Here is an 11,679-nt window from a genome sequence, read left to right as displayed (position 1 = left end):
GCGGAACTGATGCTCCCCGCCCGAGTACTGTCGGATGACTGGCCTCACTGCCCCTGGCGGGATGGACTGTTACACATTTGCGTTTTCTCTTAAAGTTCCAGTTGAACACATAGTGCTTCCGAGGAGATGCTGGTGTAAGAAAGAGGCAAGGCAGTTTTGGGGAATGGTCAGACTGCCTGGATTCAGGTGACAACTGCTCACTTTCACGCAGCCTCAGTCCCCATGCGCCAGCCACGTGTTTCCTAGGACACGCTTCTCTGATGGGGCACCCAGGAGAGGAGCAGGCCAACCACCCAGGTGCTCCCCTCGTGCTGAAAGTAGGAGAGAGTCCCTTGATCAACAGTCCCCACACTGCCAGCAGCAGCAGAAGGAGAAAGGGAAACTGAGGCAGCAAAGTGGCTGATGTTCTCTAGGATAGTGCTTCTCAAATTGTTGGAGGACCAATGACTTTCCTTTCTTTTCTTTTTCCCCAATCCTTTGCAGATTGATACTTTAAGAAAAGACAGTGCAAAATACAGATGTTATGTAATTGTTAATTAAACATTTCTGTTCATCCAGGCACTTGCCTTGTCACAGTCCAGACCCTCAGACACTGCACTAAGCTCCTCCGATCCTCACTGAGATGGTCCCTGGAACACTCCTGTCACCCCGCAGCCCCTTGTCTTCTTGTCATCTGACTTCACCTTCACCACTCTGGAGACTGCAAGGTTCTCCTTTTAAAAATCCCGTCATATCTGCCATGTTCCCTCTCAAGTTCTCTAGTAGCATGCCCTCTTTATTCTGGCCCCCTGTGCTCAGGGACGCCCTCCGCAGGGACACATGTTCCTGCGCCCTCGGGGAACTCGATGTCTCTTCTCCTTTCTTTGGGTTCACCTTCCAAAGGAGATGCTTTCCTCCCAGATGCTCTTCTGGCCTAAATGTCAGGCTCTGTGCACTTCAAAAATGTGGATATCGGTGTCTGAAATAGGGTTAGGTGTCATTTTAAGATTTGGCTCTCCCGTATGAGAATTAGACTAATCATTAGACAACTGTATATATTTCCAGTAGTGTCTGGGAGAAGGTCACTCATGGGAACTCCTGAGGCATCGTTCCCGTGACTTCTCTTAAAGTTGGCAATAGGAACCCACTTGCTAAACACAGCACCATCTCCAACATAAAGTTACCGGATGGGCAACTTCTTTTGGTTCCTCCTCTCCTCACTTTATGCTCCATCCTGTGACTGGAGCTTTGGGGGATACGTGGAGTAGACCCATCGAAGCCGTCAGAGGACGCTGATGGGCTGATGGGTGCATCTCCTTTGCCAGTGACAGGCACCTTCGCTCTCTGACCTCTTGTGTCCTCATTGGTTACATGAGGTGGTTAGGCGCCGTGACCTAGGAGACCACTTTCAATAAAAATTCTGTGATCTTCCTGCATTTCCTCAAATCATCTTGAGTAACCTATTAGTTTTCCCTTTTCCAGAGTCTTGGCTATATGTTAACCTCATTTTTTTATTTTCTTCTAGCACCTGTGCTCTGATTAGAGGCCAAATAAATGCCAGTTGGAACTTCTGCTGAGGTATTATAAGGTAAGACCTTTTTTAAAGTTGAGTTCTTAGCTTTAGAAAAAAGAGGGGCTTATGGCTTGATCTGAGAGAACAGAGTAATGAGTAATAGGAATTTTTAAGTTGGTGTTTTTCAGTTTGTACTTGTTACTGTGCATCTTAATGTAAATATACAGTCATGCTCAGTTTTTTGTCTTAATAAAGATATTTTGCATATTTGCTCATCAGATTCAAAATTACAAAGAAACCATGTTTGTTGAAATATGAAAAAGGCAGATTTTATTTCAAATACTCATTTGTACTTTAACTGAAATACAATAATTTGTGGCCTAATGGCATTCTGGTTAATGGTTGATGGACATGGGCAGTGGTGGTCCCACAGGTTGTGTGTGTGTGTGTTTTTAAGAATTCATTCTTGTTTTATTTACCTCTGGGCCTCTACAGTGCTTGACAGAAAGCAGGGCACCCAGCAATGTTAAAATGATAAACCCAGAGAGCGTCACATAGAAGTCTAGGAAAACCTTATCCAGTTTTCTTTAAGAAGCTAGATTTCAAGTAAAATTGTGGTTGCATTTCATTTTCAGAGTCTGTTCAAGTAATTCTGGGTCACCACAGGAATTTTCCACGGTTAAGCTAACAAAAATGGTCCATATCTTTGGAAATCTACTGATGTCTCCATTTGGAACTTTGTAGGATGGAAGAATTTCACTGTATCTCAGAGTAATTTCCACACATCTCAAAGTCTGACCTGCAGCATACTATCTGCATGGCATTCTTCTATCATTTCATAAACATTTTCATTAAAAAATAATGTTTTACCTTGATTATAGAAAGAATGATGACTACACCTTAATTTTAGGTAGCAGATCAAGGCCTAGGCCCGTGATGGACTCTAATTGGCTACATTCATCATTATTTTTAGTCTTTACTAACCTTATTGGTACTGTTTGAAATAGAATGGGAGAAAACCTAATTAGGCATATAAATTTTGCCATACGTTAAGAACACATCAAATAATATAGGTAATATGACTTTTCAAACATAGGATAAAAATAAATGAAATTGACAGGAAAATGTGAGAAATGCTGCAACATTTTACTGGCATAGTGTGTTATACAAATATTTACATTTGTAAGATGAATTATAATAGAAAGCAAAAACGTCTCCGTATTATAGTTATCTTTAATAAGTGGATTTCCATTTCAAGGTGATGTAAACCTGTGTTCTAATCTTGTTACGCAATTTAAAATAATCTGCTGACTTGTTGACTTAATCTTTCAAACAGGCCAAGGGCACTGACTTCTTGCAGCAGTAACAGACATTCACCCAAATGTGTTTTTGGTTAGGATGTGAAAATATTTGGGGGATTAAAAGCAATACTTATGCTTATTTGTGGAGCTGAATTTTCTGTCAGAAATGGAAGGATATGCGAATTGGGAGGTTTTGCTTTGTGATTTTCCTCTGATGGGAGCCGTATCTGTGGGGACTGGTGATAGAGCCCTCTGGCTCTGAGCACCTCAAGTCTGAGCGCAGATGGCATCCGAGTCCATCAGCCACTGGCCTGGTTCTGTGCAGAGGAGCCCATCCCCCCAACACTGCACATTCAAAGGGTGACATACCAGCGGTCTTCAGAGCACATTCTGTCCATCTGTCTAAGACCTAAGACCCTGGACAAGGACACAGGTCCACAGGAGCCACCTAACAAGGAGTGAGTGTCCCTGCTCTTCAGCGAAAGCTTTCTGTGTCCTGTGGAGCCAGCCTGACCCTTGACTTTGGAGATATTTTCAGGCTGTGATGATGTAAAGCATAGGTTAGTTTTATTTCCTTTGTCAGTTCAGTGCCAAAGACCCTTCGTTCCAGGTTAATGGAACCAAAACCAGATTTCCAAAGTCTGTTGAGCCTTCAGTTCTCCACACTCCCTGCTACCATCACCATGTCCCTTCATCTCTCCATCCTGATTCCTGATTCCTCCTGACCCTCAGGCCACCCTTCACTCCCTCCCGCAGATCCCTGTCAGGGTGGCCTACGCCTCACCCAGACAGTTTCCCTCGACTTCCGACTCAGCCCAGCCCAGCCCATACCCTGTCCACAGAGCAGTGCTGACGGCGGCAGGGTTCTAGCTCTGACCCTGTCGGGAGGCGGGATGGCTGTGGACCAGGATCCGTGGTAGTGACAACGCCCCAGCTCTGCACAGCCACGCCCTCACTCGCTGACTCACGCAGTGACCGCCTGCCCTGTGGGCCCCGTCCATGGTGAGTGCCCTGTGCTACAGGTGCACCACTTGTTATCTTTTATTCCGTGTTGCATAGTACCTTTCATATGATTAGGTATGAACACAAGTGCTTACCACAGTGTGCCAGGCGCCCGCAGCGGCCAGTGCAGCGACAGGCACGCCGCCCCGCTGCACGAGACAGCCGGGTGTGCCGTGGGTGCGCCACCTGGGCGTGTGGGTGCACTCTGTGACGGTCACACAATGTGATCGCCCGACAACGCATTTCTCAGGATGTATCCTGTTGTTAAGCAGCTCGTGACTGCAGTGTATAACGTTTGAATTTTTAGCATATATGGGCCCTCACAGCTTTTCTAATTCATAGAAGCTTAAATATTATTCCTTGATTTAAATTGCATTGTTCAGAATGCTGTAGAAAATCTGATGGCAAATATAAAAAATAGTAATATCGTGACAAAGCTCAATCTTTTTTTTTTAAATATGTCTTTATTGATTTTAGAGAGAGGAAAGGAGAAGGAGAGAGAGAGAGACATCAGTGATGAGAGAGTCCTTGATCAGCTGCCTCCTGCATGCCCGCTACTGGGGATCAAGCCCGCAACCTGGGCACCTGCCTGACTGGGACTGGAACCCAGGTCGATGCTCAACTGCTGAGCCACGCTGGCCGGGCTCAATCTTTTTTTTTTAACTCTCAGCCAAATATATGTTTTTATTGATTTTGAAAGGGGGGAGAGAAACATTGATTGGGAATCATACCCCCACCTTTGGTGCATGGGACGACCCTCCAACCAACCGAGCCACCCAGACGGGGCTCAGTCTCTTTTAAATGTCCTCAGCAGACAGTGCTAACAGACTACCCAATATCTGTCCTCTCTTATTCCTTCCTAAAACATCCTGGTTCTCTCAAGGGCAGTGAAGTGCCTCCTTTAAAGTCTTCGCTTTCCCTGACTCCTTCACTGGGCACATAGCCAGCTCTGGTTAGTGAGCTCTGCTGGGTGGCACTGGGGAGGGCTCCCCGCCTGAATTCAGAGGCAGAGCTGCATTACCTCATCTTTCTACCTGGAAAGCTGTTTGAAAATTTGCATCTGCAAGATTTTTATTTATGAAAGTGGCTGAGTGACAACCCAGAGGGCAATGCCACTGAATTTGTTAGTTATATTTCCTGAGAGAGGAAACATAGGGAGGCACCAGGTTTGGTCAGAAGGCAGGGGCAGGAGTGGAGAGAGAGCCTTGGTCAGAGTCTTCACAGAATTTTTGCAAGAAATGCAAGGCAGGCTGGGAAAGCAGCGGAGGACCGCCTGTTAGAGTAATGCCGGTGAGCTTGGGGCTGCAGGGGTGGTCTCCGGGTGCCTGGTACCTGCCCTGGAGGTTAGGGCAGGGGAAGTATTAGCTTGGTGCGTGAGTGCTGGGTAAGAAAGTGGCTTTAACTGTAGACTCAGGTTTACATATGAAAGATGCACTGACCAAGGCCTTTGCTATCTCTGAAGAATTGGCTGGGCCTAGGAGAGGCAGCCTCCCCCTAGCCAGCAATCTTTTAAGATGTCAAAGCATCATAAAACATAGAAAACAAAACATATGATTAATACAAAGCACAGCCCCCAGCCTGTAATCTCCAGGAGACCTGCAGTCGGGGAACTGGAGCAGGAAGGTAAGAGGAGCTCAGTCCTCTGTGCCAGGCTGCAGCTCAGGGAGCCAGCGTCACATTTCCTGCGGGGCCTCCTGGGGCTCAGAGCCAGTTTCAACCTGGCAGATTCACCAGCATTCATGTCCGGGCGTTGGCCTGTCCAGACACGCTCTGTGCCCGACGCAGCCTTCACAGTGCTGCCACCAGGCTAAGTGTGACCCAGAGAAGAAACTGAGGAAGCGGATGCTTTGAGCTGTCAAGAGCTGTGTCCTGTGAGCTGAATGTCAGAGTTGGGTTTGAAATCGGGTCCTTCGTGTGCCAGTTGCTATGCTCTGCTCCCTCAGTGCCAGTCCTTACAGTGTCCCCACAGTGTCTTGATGATACTGTCCCCATAGTGTCCCCAGTGTCTCCACAGTGTCCCCACAGTGTCGCCAGTGTCCCCACAGTGTCCCCACAGTGCCTCTACAGTGTCCACAGTGTCCCCACAGTTTCCTAAGTGTCCTGACATTGTCCCCACAGTGTCCCTACAGCATCCCAACAGTGTCTGGACGGAAGTCACACTGTCAAGAGGACACTTGACAGTGAGTTGGGGGGCCCTCAGCTCACTCTGCCTCTGCTCCTCAGTCCCAGTTTCCATTACTGCCCACTTGCAAGGTGGAGGGAACGATGGTCCCTATTATCAGAAAGTAAGAGAAAAACCTCAGTTTGGGGAAACCGGGAAGAGTGGGAATTACCTATGAAAGCAGGTGAAGGAAACGTTAATTTCAAGTTTCTTCTTTTGCTTTTTGCTCTTTTGAAAAGAAAGTTTAGAACTAATGCTCTAAGATTGGCCCCCAAGCTCAACTTTTAACCTACAGCCTTAATATTAAGTATTTTCCATCTAACGCTCTCCTTTACCTAACTCATTGGGTTCAGAAAAATGCAGGTAAAAGATAAATTATATAATAAAATTCCTTTCCAGAGAAAGTCAAACAAGGTATCGAATAGGTACCCAGTGGAGTCAGAGAGGAGGTGCTGGGTGATGGAAGATTCCATGGGCTGAGAAATACCAGGAGGGAAACGCAGGTGACAGTCAGCTCTTTTCAGGCTTAAAGGAGCCTTAGAACAGACTAGCAGCTGGCCCAGTGGGTCTCCTTTGCTAATGCAGGGAACGCTCTTTCTGTCTCCTAAAGCACTTCCTCTCTTTGGCCATTGAACCTGCCCTTCCTGCAGGTGCCCCTTCTGTTCTGTCAGCTGCACCCTGATCCCTTCCTCTCTCCCTGTCTCTCTGCCCTGACCCTTCTCCAAGTCCATCCTTTGTCTTGACCGGACAACTGCATGGGCTTCCCGATGGTCCCAGCTTCCATTCCTGCCTCCCCAAACCCACCTGGGGATGCAGATCGTGTCCGTGGCCTTCAGAGACCTGCTCAAACAACACCTCCTCCAGCAGAGAGAGTGAAGCCCAGGGGCAGGACCCTGACTTACAGCCCAGGCAGGGTTTCTACCCGCAGGTCCCCCTGCTTCCTCTCGCAGCCCTGCCCCTCTGTTCCGGGACGGTTCCCTGTGTGCTCCCTGCGGCTGGCATCGCAGCCCCGCTGGCATCGCAGCCCCGGGCGGCAGAGCTCAGCAGCCCCAGCCTTTGCTAACCACTCTCACAGGATGAGCACCGTCCAGGCACCCTAATTAATTCCTTTTAAATGAGCATTTTTAAAAGGCGTATTAAAATACAGCCCTAAGGGAAAAATACCCATGTAGACAAGTGTGGGCAGAAGTAGGTTTATAGTTCATATGGGAAAATAATACAATAATAAGTAATAACCCAAGAATAACCTGTTTCACATGCTCACAACTGTAAACCTGCTTTTGTCCACCCTGTGGCTTAAGGGATTTAGGCCACACAAGGCGGCTGCTGCCAGTTGGTTTCTAGTCCGTGTGTGTCCTGCGCAGTGCCACCTGGGCGCCGCGGGCAGGGCTCGGCCGGCCGAGGGCGCCGCGGGGCCACCGACGGGGCGCGCGGGGAGGGAGTTCCGGATGCCCCGAGAAATCACGCCCTGCGCGCGGGAGGCCACAGCACGGCTGCTGCTTGGCCCGGAACGAAGCGCCGCAAGTAGAGGGAAAGAGAAAAACGGGAACCCTGGGGGCACGGCAGCCAGCGCCCCCCAAGCAGCGCCTCACCCCCCCCGCCCGCGCCCGCGCCGCGCGTGGGGCTCTTGACAAAGCGCCGCAGGACGCGCAGGAGCCCGAGCGGAATGAAGGCCCCGAAGGGAGAGGCAGCGAGCCCTTGGACGGCGGGGGGCGGGGGTGGAGAGCGAACCGGCGACTTAGAAAGGGCGCTGCCCGAGGCCCGTGCCGGTGCGCGCTGGGCACCCGGCTCCCCGCGGGACCGTGGGAACCCGCGCGGAAGGAGCGGGGGCTCCGCGGGAACCGGCGCGGAGACCGGCTGCGGCAGTTCCGCGCGGTGGCCGGAGGCGGTCAGGCTCGAGCGGAGCCCCCTCCCCGCCGAGGGCGACAGCTGTTCATCAGATGCTTACCTCCGTACCTCGGCGACAGGGACGGCCCGTGGGGACCTTGGAAAATGGTAATTACATGTTAGGAAAATGTTAGAAGTTTGCAGCTGATCTGTCGAGGAGAAAAAACAGTTTTAAAAATTGTGCAAAGGAATCAGATCTTCTTACTAAAGGGTGTGCGTCCAGTGAAGTCAGAAACGGCGGCGGGGCGGCCGGAGCCTGCGGGCGGGGCCCGCTCTGCTGGGTGGCGTCGGGCGGGGCCCCCGCTCTGCTGGGTGGCGTGGGGCGGGGGCCCGCTCTGCTGGGTGGCGTCGGGCGGGGGCCCGCTCTGCTGGGTGGCGTCGGGCGGGGCCCCCGCTCTGCTGGGTGGCGTGGGGCGGGCCCCCCCCCCCCCCCCTGCTGGGTGGCGTCGGGCGGGGCCCCCGCTCTGCTGGGTGGCGTGGGGCGGGGGCCCGCTCTGCTGGGTGGCGTCGGGCGGGCCCCGCCTTCGCCAGGTCTCTGTGCCCTGTCAGCTCTGAGTGGTACATGGGTGACTTAGAATTTGGGGGCAGCTATATGGAATGTTTTGGAAAAAAATCAATATATTTTCTTAGAATTAAAAGAAAAGGAAATTAAAAGTATGGGGGAGAATACTAAATATTGAATTTATATAAAATTTCCGAATATTTTCAAATATCTTAATGAGAACTGTAAATTCACATATAATGTTTTCTTATAGGTCAGGTATTGTGTGAGAAATAGTGACCTGTAATTCTTGATCAGTGGTCTCTCCTGCGTGAGGCTTCACAAGAACAAGTAGAGGATAGAAAATTTAAAACCTTTATATAGTTATTCAGAAGTTTCCCTCAATTGAAATTATATTTGAAGAATCTAATGGCTGTTACTTTCCTTCACTGACAAGTGCAGTGTTGAAATCTAACCTAACTTATTAGTATCAATTATTTTAAAAATTTGTGGAGAGTGATGTCAGAGCAGTGGCAGTGTGAGAGAGACTCTCGTCCACTCTCCTTGAAATTTCAACAAATTAACCAACTATAATTCAACAGAGAATTCCCCACTCAACACAGAGTCATGCCTGAGAGACCCGCACGCTGAAATATCCAAAGGTGAGCAACCAGTAATAAGCAGGGAGGTGAGAAGGGAAGAAAGCGCAGATGACCTTCAGGTGCGGCCCTGCGTCAGGGAGCTGGGGCCTGGCCGGGAAAGGGAGGGGGCTGGCGGGAGCACATCCTTCCTTTGCCCGGAGGAAGAGAGAGCTGCTTGGGGCAGCCCAGCAAGGTGAGCAGAGTGAACAGTGACAGTGCCAGCAGACACCTAACAGAGCATGGGATTCTGCCTTGCAGCTGTCCCACTATCCGGCAGGGGTGTTTCTGACAAAGAAATTGAACTACAGAGCCTTGCCACCCCTTGGGCTCCCCAAACTTCCCTCCCGTTGCCCTTGGTATCAGGTTGAGGAACATTTTATATGTAAATCAAGAGCTATTACAGTAGAAACGCTGTTTCCCTCTGTGACTGAGCCCCAGGTTTGGTGCTAGGAGCTGGACCCAACTAAACTTGGGCCACATTAAGGGTGACAGCAAAAGAAACTCCACCCCCAAGCAGTATGACTGTACTGTCCTATGGAAGCCTGTGAAGGTCAAGTTTGGAAGATCACAGAGGTAAAAAAATTTGGTGATTCAGTGCCACCTACTAGAAAATAGTAGAAAGATCTCAGAGAACGCTGCTATAGATGAACATTTATGCCTAGATGAAGGAGAGGAGCAAATACCATGAACGACCATGGTAATGAGGATGATCAGAAAGAAAATATGTGATATAAATGATAGAGATTTCAAGATTACAGTTCTGAAAGTACTCAATGATGCAAGATGCATCATTGTACTCAAAGTACTGAAAGTACTCAAAGATGCAAGAAAATACAGACAGGCAGTTAAGTACTCAGAAAACAAGTCAATGAACAAAACAAGTACTTTACCAAAGAGATTGAAACTTTAAAGAAGAACCAATCAGAAATCCTGGAAATGAAGCATGCAATTAAGGAGATTAGGAATGAGCTACTGAGCATAGAAAACAGAGCCAACCAGATGGAAAGAATTGGTGATATCAAAGATAGGAATCTGGAAATGACACAGAGGGAAGAAGAGACCTAAGCATAAAGAAAAATGAAAGAGCTCTATGCGAACCATCTGACTCCATCAGAAAAAGCAATATTAGAATTACAGGCATTCCTGAAGAAGAAGAGAGTGAAAAGGGGACAGAGAGTCTAGTCAAACAAATAGTGATGACAATTCCCAAACCTATGGTAAGAACTAGATCCTTGAATCCAAGAAGCAAACAGAACACCTAGTCACTTCAATCCAAAGAGGCCCCCTCCAAGGCACATTGTATTAAAACTGTCAAAAGTTAATGACAAAGAAGAATTCTCAAAGCAGCCAGGGAAAAGAAAGAAGTGACCTACAAAGGAAAAACCATCAAAATTTCATCTGACTTCTCAGCAGAATCTCTACAAGCCAGAAGAGAGTGGAACCAAATATTCAAACGTGTTAAAGAGAGAAATTACCAGCTATGAATAATATATCCAGCAAAATTATCCTTTAACTATGAAGGAGAAATAAGTACATTCCCAGACACACAGAAGGTGAGAGAGTTTTTCACCATAAAACCTCCACTGCAGGAAATACTCAAGGGAGCTATTCTACCTGAAACGAAGAACATAAGGTCACAACACTGTGAGTAAGATCACCAAAGACTTACAGCATAAACAGGGATAATTTGTGATGACAAAAACATGAAAGGGGAGGGGGCAAAGGTCTGAACTGGCAAAGGGGGGTGAACATCAGATGCCCTCGAAAGAAAAAAAACTATCATATACACACAACTTTATTTTTTATAAACCTAATGGTAACCACACACAAAAATCCCCAAGCAGGACACATAGCTTAAAACAAGAGGACACAGAGGAAAGAAGTGTGAAACACCACCAACCAAAAACAGCAGAGAGAAGTACCAAGGAAGAGAACCGACGGAGGCACAGAGCTATCAGAAAACAAAAGATAAAATGGCTACAGGAAATCCTCATGCATCACTAATTACCCTAAATATAAATGGTCTGAATTCACCAATAAAGAGGCACAGAGTAGAGAATGGATCAGAAAACAAAACCAACCACATGCTGCCTACAGGAGACACATCTGAGCTGCAAAGACAAAGGTAGATTCAAAGTGAAAGGGTGGAAAATGATTCTCCAAGCAAGTAACAGCCACAGAAAAGCAGGTATAGCCATACTTATATCTGACAAAATAGATTTAAAGATAACAAGAGACAAAGATGGACACTTTATAATGATAAAGGGGACACTACCTCAAGAAAACATAACACTTCCTAATATATATGCACCCAACCAGGGAGCACTGAAATATATAAAGCAACTACTCAAAGAACTAAAGGGAGAAACAGGTCAAAACACAATCATAGTTGAGGACCTTAGTACCCCATTGATGGCTCTAGACAGATCAACCAAACAGAAAATCAATAAAGAAATATCAGCCTTAAATGACACACTAGACCAAATGGACATAATTGACATTTACAGAGCCTTTCATCCCAGAACATCAGACTATACACTCTTCTCCAGGGCACATGGAACCTTCTCAAGGACAGACCATATGTCGGGTCACAGAACCAGCATCAACAAGTTCAAGGCTGAAATTGTACCGAACATATTCTCTGACCACGATACCTTAAAACTAGAAATCAACTGCAAAAAGGAAGTAAAGAAAACCACAAATACATGGAGATT

At 47.7% G+C, this 11,679-nt stretch overlaps 1 long non-coding RNA gene across 1 annotated transcript in view; it reads left to right on the top strand.

Moving 5' to 3' along the window:
* Nucleotides 1-1,503: 1,503 nt before the first annotated feature.
* LOC148090738 (uncharacterized) overlaps nucleotides 1,504-11,679 on the top strand; it is a 245,841-nt gene continuing 235,665 nt past the window's right edge. The window contains exon 1 of the long non-coding RNA XR_015716301.1: nucleotides 1,504-1,567. This is a non-coding gene — a long non-coding RNA (uncharacterized LOC148090738). The remainder of the gene's footprint in view (nucleotides 1,568-11,679) is intronic.

Source organism: Miniopterus natalensis, chromosome 21, assembly GCF_054644295.1.
Source record: "Miniopterus natalensis isolate mMinNat1 chromosome 21, mMinNat1.hap1, whole genome shotgun sequence".
NCBI classification, from domain to species: domain Eukaryota; kingdom Metazoa; phylum Chordata; class Mammalia; order Chiroptera; family Miniopteridae; genus Miniopterus; species Miniopterus natalensis.
Note: the sequence above shows the minus strand (reverse complement) of the source record. Positions and strands in the feature narration are given on the sequence as shown.